This window comes from Lucilia sericata, unplaced genomic scaffold, assembly GCF_015586225.1.
Source record: "Lucilia sericata isolate MDLA Ls3-8-SP2 unplaced genomic scaffold, ASM1558622v1 Contig000820F_arrow, whole genome shotgun sequence".
NCBI classification, from domain to species: Eukaryota; Metazoa; Arthropoda; class Insecta; order Diptera; family Calliphoridae; genus Lucilia; species Lucilia sericata.
In genome coordinates this window covers 77,280-93,969 of record NW_023994812.1, presented here as the reverse complement: position 1 = coordinate 93,969, position 16,690 = coordinate 77,280, and the positions used below count along the sequence as shown (strand labels likewise).

The 16,690-nt window shown below is 30.5% G+C and overlaps 1 long non-coding RNA gene across 2 annotated transcripts in view; it reads right to left on the bottom strand.

The window, feature by feature from the left end:
• LOC119608315 overlaps positions 1 to 16,690 on the bottom strand; it is a 51,710-nt gene that overhangs the window by 28,585 nt on the left and 6,435 nt on the right. The gene's annotated exons all lie outside the window — the stretch shown is intronic.

Here is a 16,690-nt window from a genome sequence, read left to right as displayed (position 1 = left end):
ATAGTCTAGTCTATAGTCTAGTCTATAGTCTAGTCTATAGTCTAGTCTATAGTCTAGTCTATAGTCTAGTCTATAGTCTAGTCTATAGTCTAGTCTATAGTCTAGTCTATAGTCTAGTCTATAGTCTAGTCTATAGTCTAGTCTATAGTCTAGTCTATAGTCTAGTCTATAGTCTAGTCTATAGTCTAGTCTATAGTCTAGTCTATAGTCTAGTCTATAGTCTAGTCTATAGTCTAGTCTATAGTCTAGTCTATAGTCTAGTCTATAGTCTAGTCTATAGTCTAGTCTATAGTCTAGTCTATAGTCTAGTCTATAGTCTAGTCTATAGTAGTCTATAGTCTAGTCTATAGTCTAGTCTATAGTCTAGTCTATAGTCTAGTCTATAGTCTAGTCTATAGTCTAGTCTATAGTCTAGTCTATAGTCTAGTCTATAGTCTAGTCTATAGTCTAGTCTATAGTCTAGTCTATAGTCTAGTCTATAGTCTAGTCTATAGTCTAGTCTATAGTCTAGTCTATAGTCTAGTCTATAGTCTAGTCTATAGTCTAGTCTATAGTCTAGTCTATAGTCTAGTCTATAGTCTAGTCTATAGTCTAGTCTATAGTCTAGTCTATAGTCTAGTCTATAGTCTAGTCTATAGTCTAGTCTATAGTCTAGTCTATAGTCTAGTCTATAGTCTAGTCTATAGTCTAGTCTATAGTCTAGTCTATAGTCTAGTCTATAGTCTAGTCTATAGTCTAGTCTATAGTCTAGTCTATAGTCTAGTCTATAGTCTAGTCTACAGTCTAGTCTATAGTCTAGTCTATAGTCTAGTCTATAGTCTAGTCTATAGTCTAGTCTATAGTCTAGTTATAGTCTATAGTCTAGTCTATAGTCTAGTCTATAGTCTAGTCTATAGTCTAGTCTATAGTCTAGTCTATATGTCTAGTCTATAGTCTAGTCTATAGTCTAGTCTATAGTCTAGTCTATAGTCTAGTCTATAGTCTAGTCTATAGTCTAGTCTATAGTCTAGTCTATAGTCTAGTCTATAGTCTAGTCTATAGTCTAGTCTATAGTCTAGTCTATAGTCTAGTCTATAGTCTAGTCTATAGTATAGTCTATAGTCTAGTCTATAGTCTAGTCTATAGTCTAGTCTTAGTCTAGTCTATAGTCTAGTCTATAGTCTAGTCTATAGTCTAGTCTATAGTCTTAGTCTATAGTCTAGTCTATAGTCTAGTCTATAGTCTAGTCTATAGTCTAGTCTATAGTCTAGTCTATAGTCTAGTCTATAGGTCTAGTCTATAGTCTAGTCTATAGTCTAGTCTATAGTCTAGTCTATAGTCTAGTCTATAGTCTAGTCTAATGTCTAGTCTATAGTCTAGTCTATAGTCTAGTCTATAGTCTAGTCTATAGTCTAGTCTATAGTCTAGTCTATAGTCTAGTCTATAGTCTAGTCTATAGTCTAGTCTATAGTCTAGTCTATAGTCTAGTCTATAGTCTAGTCTATAGTCTAGTCTATAGTCTAGTCTATAGTCTAGTCTATAGTCTAGTCTATAGTCTAGTCTATAGTCTAGTCTATAGTCTAGTCTATAGTCTAGTCTATAGTCTAGTCTATAGTCTAGTCTATAGTCTAGTCTATAGTCTAGTCTATAGTCTAGTCTATAGTCTAGTCTATAGTCTAGTCTATAGTCTAGTCTATAGTCTAGTCTATAGTCTAGTCTATAGTCTAGTCTATAGTCTAGTCTATAGTCTAGTCTATAGTCTAGTCTATAGTCTAGTCTATAGTCTAGTCTATAGTCTAGTCTATAGTCTAGTCTATAGTCTAGTCTATAGTCTAGTCTATAGTCTAGTCTATAGTCTAGTCTATAGTCTAGTCTATAGTCTAGTCTATAGTCTAGTCTATAGTCTAGTCTATAGTCTAGTCTATAGTCTAGTCTATAGTCTAGTCTAGTCTATAGTCTAGTCTATAGTCTAGTCTATAGTCTAGTCTATAGCCTAGTCTATAGTCTAGTCTATAGTCTAGTCTATAGTCTAATCTTTAGATAATACCCTTTATTTCAACCCTCACTGTGTTCCCTACACCTCGTAAATGTCTACAAATTATACAAAGTGTCGTCATACAAAATTCACAAAATCACTTCTACGAACAATTTAAAAAAAATAATTTGTTTTTTAGTGACTAAAAGTCACCAACAAAATAAATTAATGGAAAGTGTCTAAAGGTGTTTAAAAAACGAGTACGATTATTAGTTTATAAAGCAAAATAATCTCATTTTTATTTCTTAAGTAAAATTGAAATTTATGACTAATGTCATTATAATTTGCAGACACGATTTCATAGATATGAAATATGTCAAGTGTTGCTGAAGAATTTTAATGAATTGAACACTTGCAAAAATATATTTAGATTCTGAATGAAAGTTTTAAAATCTTGAATGCAAATGGATATAACAGAGATAATGAAATGAAATACAGACAATAAGCAGTACTGCTTACTTACTAAAATGCCAGTAATCTAATAGCTAAAAGCTCAACTTTTCTCAAAAAAAGCTTATTTTCTCTATTTAGCTGTAATTAAAGTAATGCTTATAGTAAGTAGTTCTCCTTATTTTCTATAATTTTTGCTAATGAACAAGTAATGTTTTTTATCTAAAATATTTATTGCAATTATTTTAACCTTTAAACTTTAAAGTTTAGATTACATAATTTTTTAAATTTTAGTTGTTACTCCCCCCTAGTTTTTTTTTATATTTCTATACACAGCGTCATAATTTTTCGCTTGTCATTTTCTACATAAAAATGTTTAAATAGCTGTAATTCTGGTTAACCATTAACAGAGTGAGAGTAGATCATTGACATTAAAACAGTCCATAGTTAAAGCTTTTATAAACTTTAAATGGCTTTTATCCTGTTGGTCCAACTTGCCAAAACCTTATTAATGTTTTGTGGTTTTGCTGATTTTTAATAGCAAACTTCTTGAAATTATGCCTGATAGAATTATTGGAAATTTGGAACCCGATAACTTCAAATCTTTAGAGCTTAACTTATTGTATGACAAATACTCTGTTACCCTGTAAGCAGCATAATAAACATGTAAGCATGGCTGACAATGTTTCTTTTTTTCTCTCGAACTCCTGACAATGGCAATAGCAAACGAAAGTCGTGCGAAAAATTCTAATATCTAGTGACTAGTGGCTGCAACAACATGGATTAAAGCCAGAAAAAATCCACAGATACGAAGAAAAACAGACAAGAAAGACAGTCTTCAGCTGGCAAAAAAAAAAGAAGAAAATCCAAGTAAAAAAAAACTTTAAAGAAAATCCCAAGAAAGAATATTTTTCCTTACTTGCAAGCAAGGAATGAAGAATATCCAACAACGTGTGTTTGAAAGTACAATTTTTAAGGTAAATAAACTATAAAAAAGTTAAAGAACAAGAAAAGGGCCACGAAGAATGAATGAACCAACAATGATCCACCACCTAACAGGCATAAACGTGCCCAAGAAGAAAATTTTTGGTTAAAGGAACTTAAGAGAGTGTAAATAAAAGAACTTTATGCTTTGGAATAGGCTTATGTTTTAAAAGTTCTTTTATTTTTCAAAATTGTATGTCTGTCAGGTTCTGCGTTAAAAAAACATCTCACATACAAACACATAAAAGGCCAAATATTGTAAAATTGTTAAATAAATTTTCTGAATGTTGACAGCAGGTAGATGGGTAATGTTTGTTCATACAAACTGCAGAATGTGTTGCAATAACATGTTGTAAAATGATACCCATCATCAGACTCACTCAACCAAACTCTTCTAGTAACAGAAGAAGACCAACTCAATACAACATGTTGTTGTTGTTCTTCTTCTTGTCTTCTTCGGTTGTATGTATAGTAAGTAGTTGTACTTCTTTTGAGGTAGGCTTTGTAATGAGTGTGTGTGGACAAGATTATATGTATTAAGAATACAATAATTCTGTTTGAAGCCAAAAGTACAAAAATGTCAGAACAGAGACTGAGAAAAAGATTACTACGTTTTAAAGAAACAAAATAAAGATTCCAACTTAGTGCATTTATAATGTAATAAATATGAATGAATAAATGTTTATGAATTAAATTGTATGTGTATTTATAACTGTGTGCATCCATATACAGTAGTATGAGTGGTTTTTTCAAATTTATTTTATTATTTTTAATTTTTTTTTTACCACAAACTTCCGTTACATTACACCTGTGAGTCAAATATTAAATATGAAGAGCTAAACAGTGGTCGACTTAAGGTTTATGCTACAAGTGTGGATTAGATTAAGTTAAAATTCGAATTTCTAGTAAAATTTCGAATTTTTAATGAAATTTCTGGTAAATTATCAAATTTTTATTTAAATTTCGAATTTTTAATAAAATTTTTATTTTTTAATAAAATTTCGAATCTATAGTGGAATTTCCAACTTTTTGTGAAATATCTAATTTTTAGTGAAATTTTAATGTTCTAGTGAAATTCTATTACGATTCTAAATTTTTAATAAAATTTAGATTTTTAATAAAATAATATCTAATGAAATTTCAAACTGTTGGAATTTTAGTAAAATTTTGAGTTTCTAGTGAAATTTTACATTTCTAGTAAAATTTTTAATATCTAGTGAAAAATTCCAAATTTCTAGTGAAATTCCTAATTTTTAGTGAAATTCCTAATTTCTAGAGAAATTCCTAATTTTTAGTGAAATTCCTTATTTGTAGTGAAATTCCTAATTTCGAATTTCTAGTAAAATTTTGAATTTCTAGAAAAATTTAGAATATATATAAGGAGAAAATTTGGGATTTTTAACGAAATTCCTAATTTTGAATTTTTAGTGAAATTTTAAATTTCTAGTGAAATTTTTAATATCTAGTGAAAAATTCCTAATTTCTAGTGAAATTCCTTATTTCTAGTAAAATTCCTTATTTCTAGTGAAATTCCTAATTTCTAGAAAAATTCCTAATTTTTAGTGAAATTCCTAATTTCTAGTGAAATTCCTAATTTTTAGTGAAATTCTAATTTCTAGTGAAATTCCTAATTTCTAGTGAAATTCCTAGTTTCTAGTGAAATTCCTTATTTCTAGTAAAATTCCGAATTTCTAGAAAAATTTCGAATTCATAGGGAAATTTAGTAAAATTTCGAATTTCCAGTGAAATTTCGAATATTTGGTGAAATTAACGGTTAACTTAGTTAACGTAACATTTTCGGGTATCACTAAGCCATAGAGTACCCTGTAAAGATTTCGATCTTTTCGAGAGGGTTAAATAACAAGTTGCTATTAAAGATAATATGATCTTCAAGAACGCCCATACGTTAATCGAAATACGGGAAAGTTTGGTTTGAATCCGAATCTGACACCATAATTTCTTAATGACTCTTCTCATAAACGTGATTAGCACCCCCAAATCGAATAACAACCGTAATTAAGAAATCAGTTTTAATAAAAACTATTAAAGAACTAATGGAGTCATTATATATACACACATATTACTTAGTAGAAAGATTTTAAAAATTAATAAGGTGTTCTAAGAAATAATTAAATAATATTTTTCATATCTATAAAATCTTACCTTTTTCCCTACCATCTATTAGCAAACTGCATTTGTGTAGGGTACACACCTGCCTTTTAACTGACAAACGAAATTAAAAATTCATGACACGTTCACTGTCAGGTCGTTAACTTATGTGTGTTTTTTCATTTAAACTTGTACACTACACATAAATTTCGGCACATCATCATAGATAACATGTGGAAATAAATAATAATAAAAAGTAAGTAACTTTCTTTGTACATTGACAACATTGTTGTGTGTCGGAAAATTCTTGCAAAAAAATGTCATGTCAACTCCACAACGTAAAAAAAAAATTGCAAATGTCATTTTAAAAACGAAAGAAAAGCGTATAGAATTGATATTGTATACGATCAAGGTCGACAAATGTGACACTCTGTTTTAAAAGCAGCTAAATGGAAGTGTTGTCTGTGACAGATGATAATAGTTGATATTAAATTTTATAAATGACTTGGAAAATTCTTTGACATTTGTATTCCAAGAGTCAGAAAAGTATTGATCATTTTATGTGCCATAGAAGGCATACCATGTTAAACGACCGAGTACACGCTTTAAGAAACTGATTTAGTTCCGAGAAGGATCCAAGATACTCGTGATCATTACATTCTTCCAATGAGAGGCGACTGTATAGGCACCCATCCATTGATCATTAGATTGGCAAAACATTTGACAAAGATCATTCAGAATAGATTTTACAAGTTACCCTCGTAGACCAGGAAACATATACAATTTCGAATCGAAATGAGACTGCTTTTTAATATCCTAGCAGCTATTTTTGGTCGCCATAGTGATATTGGTGTTGCGATCGAGAATGCATTAACATTTTGAAATTAAGAGACACGATTGTTAAAATAATCGCAAAATTCTTTATTCTCAAGTAACTTTCGCAGATCACCAGAAGGATCAAAATTATTGTTAAAAGATTGTTGAATGATTAAGATTAAATCATATTGGAGTAGTCATTTAGATATTATATGATTTAGACTTCTTGATGATAGAATTGAGAGCCTTGATTACCACTATTGAAGAAATCCTCAATCAAAACTAGATTCAATTCCCCTGGAAGCGATTTTGTAATTGATTCGTTATGTAACGATAATTCCATAATTCCTGTTGAAGCTCTGACGAAGTTTTCCAACAAGTATGCGGTGTTGATATTAGGCAGTCTCAGGGAGATTTCAAAAGATCTCAAAAGTTAGAGAAAATATCGCAACTAGCGAACACAGAGATCTCAATGTATAGAGGGAGACATTTTGATCAATAATCTTATCTTCAACGTTCTAAAGCAGTTAAAGCGATAGAATAATATAATGTCAAAAATATCGCAATATCAGAGAAAATATCGCAACTAGCGAACATAGAGATCTCAATGTATAGAGGGAGACAGTTTGATCAATAATTTTATCTTGAACGTTCTAAAGCAGTTAAAGCGATAGAATAATATCACAATTCTCGTCGTTAACGTAATTTCCGACTGGTAATCTGTGTAGTCGCTAGGCATTCTCAGGAAGAGAGAGAGATCTAGAGAGAAAGTGATGAGTAATATTCTTTGGTTCATTCTAATGAAGTCGATATTTAATTTGCAGATATAAGCCAATATCAGAGAGACTCCTATATAATCTTGCAACAGATTCTCAATAATCTTCTCTAGTTTGTCTAAGTGTTGCCATCGTTTTCGTTTTTGAATCATCATTAAACATAATGATAGTTAGAGATATGTGAGATATGAAGCTCACAGGGAGGAACATTGTGTTGCTTCTTCTTCTTTAATTTCGTATTAATAACAGTGGAATGGTCGATCAGTTTGGGAGATAATCGAAGATCAAGGTCAAAATTTCATAACGTTTATCCGATGTCTTTTTTTAGATCATCAATCGTCAAGATGGCATAAACCAAAAGAATAAAATTTCATGTTGAATTCGTATCTTTTTTTGATCATAGAGATGATTATGGAGATATATTAATAAAAACGTAGATCCTGTATTATAAATTCACTATTCTGAGGGCAAATTGTGACATTCGAATGCTAAAGACATCTCCTTTTTAATTCTATGGCGATTTCAATCGATATTGAAATTTTAGCAAATGAACTTTTCAAATGATCTCTGAGAAATACAATATTTTTAATCTGTGTTTGATATTTGACCAAAACTCAAGGATCTTGATCGAGAGTACATTTCCCACATTAAAGCATAACTTACTACTCTTAGGTAGGTAGGTTGATAGGAGGATGTATACTACATCAAATCCGAAGAAATACACCTAGGCCACTATCGGGCCTGTTGTGCGCTCCTTATCATGAAAAAAAGGGAACTGAATGAATTATTTTTCAGTGTTCGTAAACTCAGTTTCCTGAACGTAATTCCTAAGAATCTTCCAATCAGTGTTAGTCAGGAATGTTATTTCCGGAATAACATCACTACCAAGATATTTGGATCTAACTTCGACGAATGCCTGGCAGTGGCAAAGAAAGTGCTTCTGAGTTTCACAGTCCTCTCCACATGCTCTAAATTCGTCTGAATCCGCACGTCCAATTTTGCATAGATGTGCTCGTAATCCTGTGTGTCCACTCAGATTACGTACCATCATACTAACTTCAGACTTGCTCATTTTGAGGAGATTTTTCGTCTTGCTCTCATCAGGGTCACCCTATAGGATCTTCGTGGTTCTACCCACTGTTTCATTATTACTACTCTTAGTGCTTCCATAAAGCAGTGGTAGGCAGAGTGCTTTTTAAAAACAAGAGTGCACGAAAGCTCTTAAGAAAGCTCTTTGCACATAGAGTAGAAGTCGGCAGAGACTAAAGAAATTTGCTCTCTGAAGAGTTTTCATTGTTTTTTTATGCATTAAGTTTGCAAGAAATCTCTTTGCCTAACGCTGCTATACAGTGATGATCATGAACAATCAAGAGATCCCAAAAGAGAGCTCTTTGCCAATCTAAGATCTTTCTTTACAAATAAGTTCGGTGATCATGGGCTGACTTCTCATAAGTAACACTCGAACATATACTAATCCTTAAACCAAAGTAGGAGACTTATAAAAATAATTTAATATCAATATTTATGCATTTTATATTAAATATTGAGGTAAAATCTACAAACACATCCATAACATGTCAAAATATTACACAAAATTGTTTTTTTCAAAGTCATATCAAATTACAAACATTGATTTGTTAAAAATCATATTTGACCCCTTCCGTTCCCTAAAACCCCTTTTCAAAAATGGTGAGTAAATAAGAGTATTATGGTTACAGGATATTAAACTTTGGTTAAATATTTACACTTCAAGGATTTCTTTATGTTAAATATAAACTATCAGAGATTATGGAGACGTATATATATATGAATATAAATATATATAAGAACTTACGTAAAATGAAATGCACTTGTTAATACAAAATGTGGGCGTTTGTTATTTCTGTTTCCACCTTCTACTGTATATAATTTTTGCTATTCAAACGATTTGACAGTTAGGACAGGATGTTAAACTAAAAGGAAACAATGATAATGACCTTTTAAAACGGGTAAACGGATAAGAATGTTTGGAAAACCATGTTAACTGAAAAAGCAACAACAAAATCGGTCGTTATATAAAAGTTTGAGCTTAAATGGTTTAAAAATTATTATGGTCTAGTTGTTAGTTATTTAAAGGGAAATTAGGAAAGGAATTGTACGATTAGGTAACGGAAATGTCTGAGGCCGTTAAAAGGAAGAAGTTGTTGGCGGTTGGTTAGAAAGGCTTTGTTATAAAGAAGGCTTGGAACCTATTAAAAAAAAGGAAAACAATTAAAGACTAATATTGTGCCTAAATTTCAATAACCAGCCTATTGTTTTATTAAATAAATCTATCAACTTTTATAATTTAGCAAAACTTTCCCCTTTACTATTTACGTACATCACCACAAACTTGACCTTAGTAAATTTAAATACTTTTACTTGTTTTCATTATAATCAATAATGTATATTTAAATGCATTTATTTGTTTATTTTAAAAAATTTATAAATTTCGTTATCAAGCTTATGTAAACCCCTTTTTTTATAATTGCCAACTAGTAGATAAAAACAAATTTAGCATTAATTACTAAACAATAAATTAAACAAAACGCTTTCAATAGCTAAACTAAAGACAACAACAAATTTGTAATATAAAAATGTTAGCCAAATAAAAAAGTCTACAAATAAACACAAAAACCTCTTTTTTTTGCCAAATTAAGAAAATAATCGACCCACATACGATAACGTTAGCCAAAAATCATATAAACATATAAAATTGTAATAAAGTATAATAAACTATTTAAATTGGATAAACAATTAAATTTACATTTACAAAGATTTACATTTGAAATGGAAAATATTACAAAAACCTAGATATTTAAACAAAGAGTTTAAAGTTATGAACTTTTGTTTAAAATAATAATAAGTTGTTCGTTTTTTAATAAATTTACTAAAATGTTTTGTTAATTTTAAAACAATTCAAAATTTTGCTTTAGAACAATGTAACGTCTCGAGAATAATGAAGGAAAGAAACCCCGTGTCAAATCCGGTTTAGATCTAAACTGAACTGTATATATTATTCTTCCTAAACCTCTTAGAATCGAAATTGTGACCAATAGTAAAATAATAATTTGAATATTAATCGTGTAACGGACTTCAATAAATATTGGTTGATCACACTTATTATAGACTTTAATATTTCAAGAAATTTCTATCACTCTGATTATAATTTAGTATAACAACTCTTTATTGGGTGAAGGTTATGGTTTCTTAATTTAATCGAATAGTAGTTGAGAGATAAGAACATAATCAGGATAACAAATTCTATTTTTTGGTGTCATCATTACATTATCCTTATTCATCTCTAAGTTATCGAAATAAAAAATTCAGTTAATTCAAAATGATCCAAATCTCACTCTGAATATTATATAGTTATCTTAACTATTATAGTTTCATAACTCATGATGTCCAAGCGCAAGATTTTTATAATAATAATCTTATGCATCCATGTGCTCTTTTTTTCTATAAATGTTATTAATCATCATATTATTAGTTAATTGATTTAAACAAGATACAAGAACTCTTTGGTTTAAAATTCTCTTCCCGAATTGACGACATCAAATCTTATCTAAATTTAACTTTTTATGTTTATCATGTAAATCAAAGATAGAAATCCATTTCAATTTATCAAAATGGCAATATATATAATGAACATTTGAGTATAAGTAAATCCAATTTGTCCTAGCTATTCTGAAGCTCCCACTACTATCTACTAGGTCTTCATTTTGTCCTCCAATAAATAGCCGTGTAATCGTGGTTGTAGTTGTGGAACTATCTAACATAGATATCAATCCAGGAAACCTCTTCTTGTGGGCATCAATTTACTTCTTTAATCAAGGGACATTGTCCAAAATATTCTTTGCCTCTGGGCAGTTAGTGGTGATAATCTTACTTTTTGAGAATAGGAATCTTTTTTGGCTCAATTACAATGATAATTATGATTTAGAACCCTTCAATTAATCATAGAGAGATCATAATTTGTCTCTTTCAATTAAGAACATTTGCTCTCGATATTTCGGTATCGGATCTGTATCAACACTGGGAATGTTTTCTAATAATGATAATGGGTGAGTATGTGATTTCTTGGAAGTCGCAAGCAATAAGCTGGTTCTGATTACTCCACCGGGAGATTATTAGTTTGTAGTTTAATAAGAGGCAGAAGTTCTCTGAACTATATCAAGTGAATTGATTCAATGGTTAGACATCATTTATAATCCCTTTAGAAGAGTTACAATCGAGCAAATTTGGGGTTAAAAACTGTTTTAAATATCGCGTTTCTATAGGCTTTACACATGACCACATTTCTCTTTTCTGCGAGATCTTTAAAGCATAAACACCTTTACGAACCTTCTTCATAAGCATCATGCACCATTTTCGATACTTTTCGATGTCAACGCCTTGGTTATTGTAAACTATAAGTAGCTTCACAAAGTTTTGAACGTTTTCAGTCTTTGACATCTGAAATTACATTTCGGAAGGTGTTGCAAGTTTGGTGTAGATTCTAGTAACGAATTCTCCTATATCTCGGTACATTAAGGACACAAATTAATGACTTGTATTACAACACATGTCGCACATTTCGAAGAATTTGGCTTTTGTAATGTCTACCAATCTGAACGGTATCTATTGCTTAGGTGTTTTTTATCATGGAGCTTATTACGAATTCTTTGGATAATGTGGTGATTTTCTCTATCTTCATTCTTTTGTCTAGTGTAAAGCTTTTTAAACGTTTTAATACAGCTCAACAAATATCTGGGTAGAGCTACGACAAGAATCTGCTCTAGATATCTTCAAATTGATTTCAATGAGATTTCTATAAAAGGCTGAAAGTTGATGTCTTATCTACCAAGAGGAATAAATTTCTTTGATGTTAAACTATATCTAACATTCTTGAACCAACTGGGTCTGAACGACCTATTGATATATTTCACTGCTACAGACTGGCTCTAATGCTACTACGACACATCTGACGAGAGGTGTGGTCTTGTCAAAACGGGGTCTCTAAGACTCTACTTCACAGTTTAACCAACCAATCAATGACTCGAATCTGCCAATAGCAAAGTATAAACGGGCATACTTGAGCATTAGAATCTACAGAACCTAGTTTTGTCCGACGATAGTGTGACTGATGTGGGCGAAAGTTCAAATGCTGAAGACTTAATTTCGGACAGTGACGAGTGCTACGGAACCATGATTACCGACTGAAATTAATAACATAAACAAAAATAAACTTTGTTTGCCGCAGTAGGGTGCAATCAACAAATTCTTACTACGGCTAGTACGGCAAAACCTGCAGACATATATATTCATAGGGACCTGACTCTGCTTTAGAATGAAACTAAATATTGACTAATTTTAGACTTAACATAACATCTTAATAAAACACTTCAATATTTATGGTTGAAGTTGGTCTTTGCCTCAATTTTTGTTATAATTAAACATAAATCTCTGAATATAAGTTATGTAGTAATCTAAATGTAAATTTACTTCTTTTTTTTCTAGCAATTTCAACAAATTATTGCAATAATTGTAATTGCAGTTAGTAACATAGTTTAAAGTTAATATTTATGACCTTTGAGACAAAACGAATGAAAAAGCAAAATGTAATACAATATTAAGGGTTGCCAATAAAATTTAGGTTTTTATTACAATATTGCCATAAATTTGGAAAAAAAAACAATACTATTAAAACTAAAACATATTAAGTTTGAGATACCGTTTTTGACATAAACAATTAAATTACATACATATTTTGAAATAAATCTGTCAATTTGTTTTCTAAAATACAGAAAAAAAAGAGTGAAAAGAAAAGTGTTTCTTTTTTTGCTTGTTAGACAACTTAATTGTTGTTTGTTTTTGCTGAGTACTTAAGCTGTCAGATTCTGTGTTTGTTTTGCTGCCAATAGACAAACAATTCGTTTTACCAGTCAAACAGGAAATATGGAGCAATTAGTTTATTATAAAGGTGATTTAACAATTCTATTACAGTAATCAGCAAAACACATGTTTAAACGAGGGTTGAGTAATAAGTTTTAATGAAAACGAAATTGTAAACCATTACTCAGCTAAAAATTTCGAGTTGAATCAGCTTCTCGCCATCATTACACAAAAAAATAATAATAAATAAATAGCAATACTCATTTAATGCCTAATTAGGTGATAACTGCCTATTAGAAATTAGTAAAAATTTAGTTCTTTGGTCTCATTCACAACACCATAAAAGTTCAAATAAAATTTAAGCTTTCAAAACATTATGACAAAATCATTTTGACCACCTTTGAAAAAAATTTATAGATTTCTAAAAATACATAATTTTTTGCGGTTTTTTTTTTCTTCTCTTGTTAACAATTTTGTTAATTTCATGTTAAAATCATTGATTGTGTTGTATTCAAAGAACAAAGAATCACAATATTGAACGCCTTCAATCCAGTTTTAAAATTTTGTTTTTGACATTAGGCTGGAATTATTAAATACAATATAAAAAAAACAAAGAAATCTGTATATAGTCATGAAATGTGTGGACATAACAAAAGTATCAACAAAAAACATCAAAATAAATTTATAATTTTGTTTAAACAAAGAAATTTTAATTAAAAAAACAAAACACAAAGCAAAATTTGTGTGTGTATACGAGGGTCGTAGGAAAAAACTGTAACTGTTAAGAGCAATTGATTTAACATGGAAGTTTAAGGATTAGTGGATTAGTTTGACAGATTTAGTTTGACCGATTGGTGGATTAGTTTGACAGTCAATGAGTTAAACTCAAGAAGTACATATATCTCGTAATGACCCGAATTCTCTAAATGCGTAAATCTAGTCAAATGGAAAACATTACAGATTGAAACAAGTCTTAATAACAAAGAACAGATTTAAAGCACAGACATGTGAGAACAGTCGAGTCGGAGACTAGTAAAAACTCAAGCGGCCTTGACAAGAAAAGATCTCAGAACCATCACAAGTCCCAAGTAGGTTGATGATCAATTCAACAAGAAACAGTTTATCCAAAAGTACTATTAGTAGTTTACTTAACTCTAGAATAAGCGTCAGATATCAAAAGTTCTTTATACCGATCTAGATCAGGTTAAATGCAGATGTCTGAGTGAAGATCTTGTGATCACCAAGGCATGGTCATGTTAGTCCGTAGTCAACATTAGGGTAAAATTGGTATGAACAGTTAATTTTTTTTGGATTTGAATGTCTTGCGATGACTAATTGACAAAAATTTATTTCTATTGATTGATGGGGCAATTAAAAATCCCTTCGAGTTAAGAAATACAAGAGAGACTCTAGCTCAATAATATAATTAACGCACTGTAGAATGGTTTAAAGAAAGACTTCAATCATCTGTTGAAGATATCGACCTCAACGCTTCATTTAATATTCAAAATTCAGAGACTTCACTCAACAGGTAACACAACAGGTCCGGTTAATACAGATGTTTAGTCAACTTCTCATTTTATCTGTATTAGTACCAATTTCAATCCAAAATTTTACTACAAATGAACTTTAACTGGATCAAGTCTGCATTAGATAGTTCTTAAGATCCGTTCGACTATTATCGCATGATGATTGATCACTTATTAAACATTTCTTTATTTTTCTTGAATTTTAGCCGCTCTCATAGTCAATATACTTATCCATAAAGTAGTTAATATACTAGTTAATGGACTGGTCTTTAGAATAGTAGATGAATTAGTTAGTAGACCATCCAATAGACTAGACAATAGACAAGTCCAATGAGAGGTCAATAGACCATTTCATAGTCTAGTCAAATGAAGTCATTAGATTAGTCAATAAAAGTTAATGCACGAGTGAAGAATATAAGGTCTGTTAAGATCCCTTCGACTATTGATGATCACTTATCAAACATTTCCCCATTCTACATGAACTTTTAGCGCTCTCATAGTCAATAGAATTAGTAGACTATCCAGTAGACCAGACAATTGACAAGTCCAATGAGAGATCAATAGACCATTTCATTGTCTAGTCAAATGAAGTCATTAGATAAGTCCATAAACGTTGATGCACGAGCGAAGAATATAAGGTCTGTTAAGATCCCTTCGACTATTGATGATCACTTATCAAACATTTCCCCATTCTGCATGAACTTTTACCTCATAGTCAATAGAATTGTCCATAAACTTGTCAATAGACTTATACATAAAGTAGTCAATTTACCAGTTTATGGATTTGCCATTAAAATAGTAAATGGACTAGTTAGTAGACTAATGCAAAGAGTAGTTAACATATTAGTCCATAGACTAATATATAGAGTACGCAACTGATTAGTCCATAGATTAGTCAACAGATTAGTCCTTAGAGTAGTTAATAGACTGACCCATAGACTAGCCAATAGACAAATAAACTAGTAAGTAGATCAATAGACGTGCTAATAGATTAGTCAATAGGTCAACCGGCTAGTCACTAGACTAATCAGTCGACTAGTCCATAGACCAGATATCATTATCTACCTATCTTCTTCTATATAAATAAAAATCAATTGTCGTTCGTTGGTAATTGCATCAGTTGAGAACGGCTAGACCGATTTGGACAATTTTTTTACTGAAATGTTCGTCATAGTCCAACTTAGGTTTTTACGGAAAGAAAAATTGACAACGCCCACGTTTACGCACACTTTTTTCGATTTATCTAAAATCGGAAAACAGCTGCACCGATTTGGCTAAATTTTTTATTTAAGTGGTCGTAGTAATCTAATTTAAGTTTTTACTGAAAGAAAAATTTACCACGCCCACTTTTTTCGATTTATCTAAAATCGGAAAACGGCTGCACCGATTTGGCTAAATTTTTTAAAACATGTTCGTAGTAATCAAATTTAAAGTTTTACTGAAAGAATAATTGACCACGCCCACTTTTACGCTCACTTTTTTCGATTTATCTAAAATCACAAATCGAACATAAAAATTTTTTCTAATTTGGACAGGACAACGTCTGTCGGGTCAGCTAGTTTTGAATATATGTCTCGACTACAAGTTTCTTCCCAGGGATTATCCTGGATCTAAGAAAAGCCTTAAATCCCTCAACAAAACTCACCACTAAATCATTACAACTCTTCTTACAACTCTCTGTAAGAACAAAAAAAAGATAAAATATTTCAAAATAAAGATCATACGATTGAAAATTCTAAAAATCAAAAGAAATAGAAACAAACCAAAGAAGAAAACAACAAAAATGGAAAAACAAAAGATTGTTTTTCTCATGAACCTTTAAGAATTCGCAAGAACGTAATAAAAATCAAAAGTTTAATGGCAATGGTGAAGATGACGACGATGTAAAGAATAATAATAAGATGATAGGCATATATTATTAACACCATGTGTTGAAATAAACAAACAAACAAACATATTTATATACATATAGTTTAGAATACGATATGTTGTTTACGGTAGACAGTAAAATGGACTATGGTTTGCTAGTAGTTTAGCTATTTAAAGTTAAGTCTAGATTCATGAAAGCTTAACTGACATGTTCGAACTCTGTGAAGTAGATGATGATGATGTTGATGATGATGGACTTTACGTATATAAATGAAGCCAAACAAAAACAATGTTTATTACATGTAGTA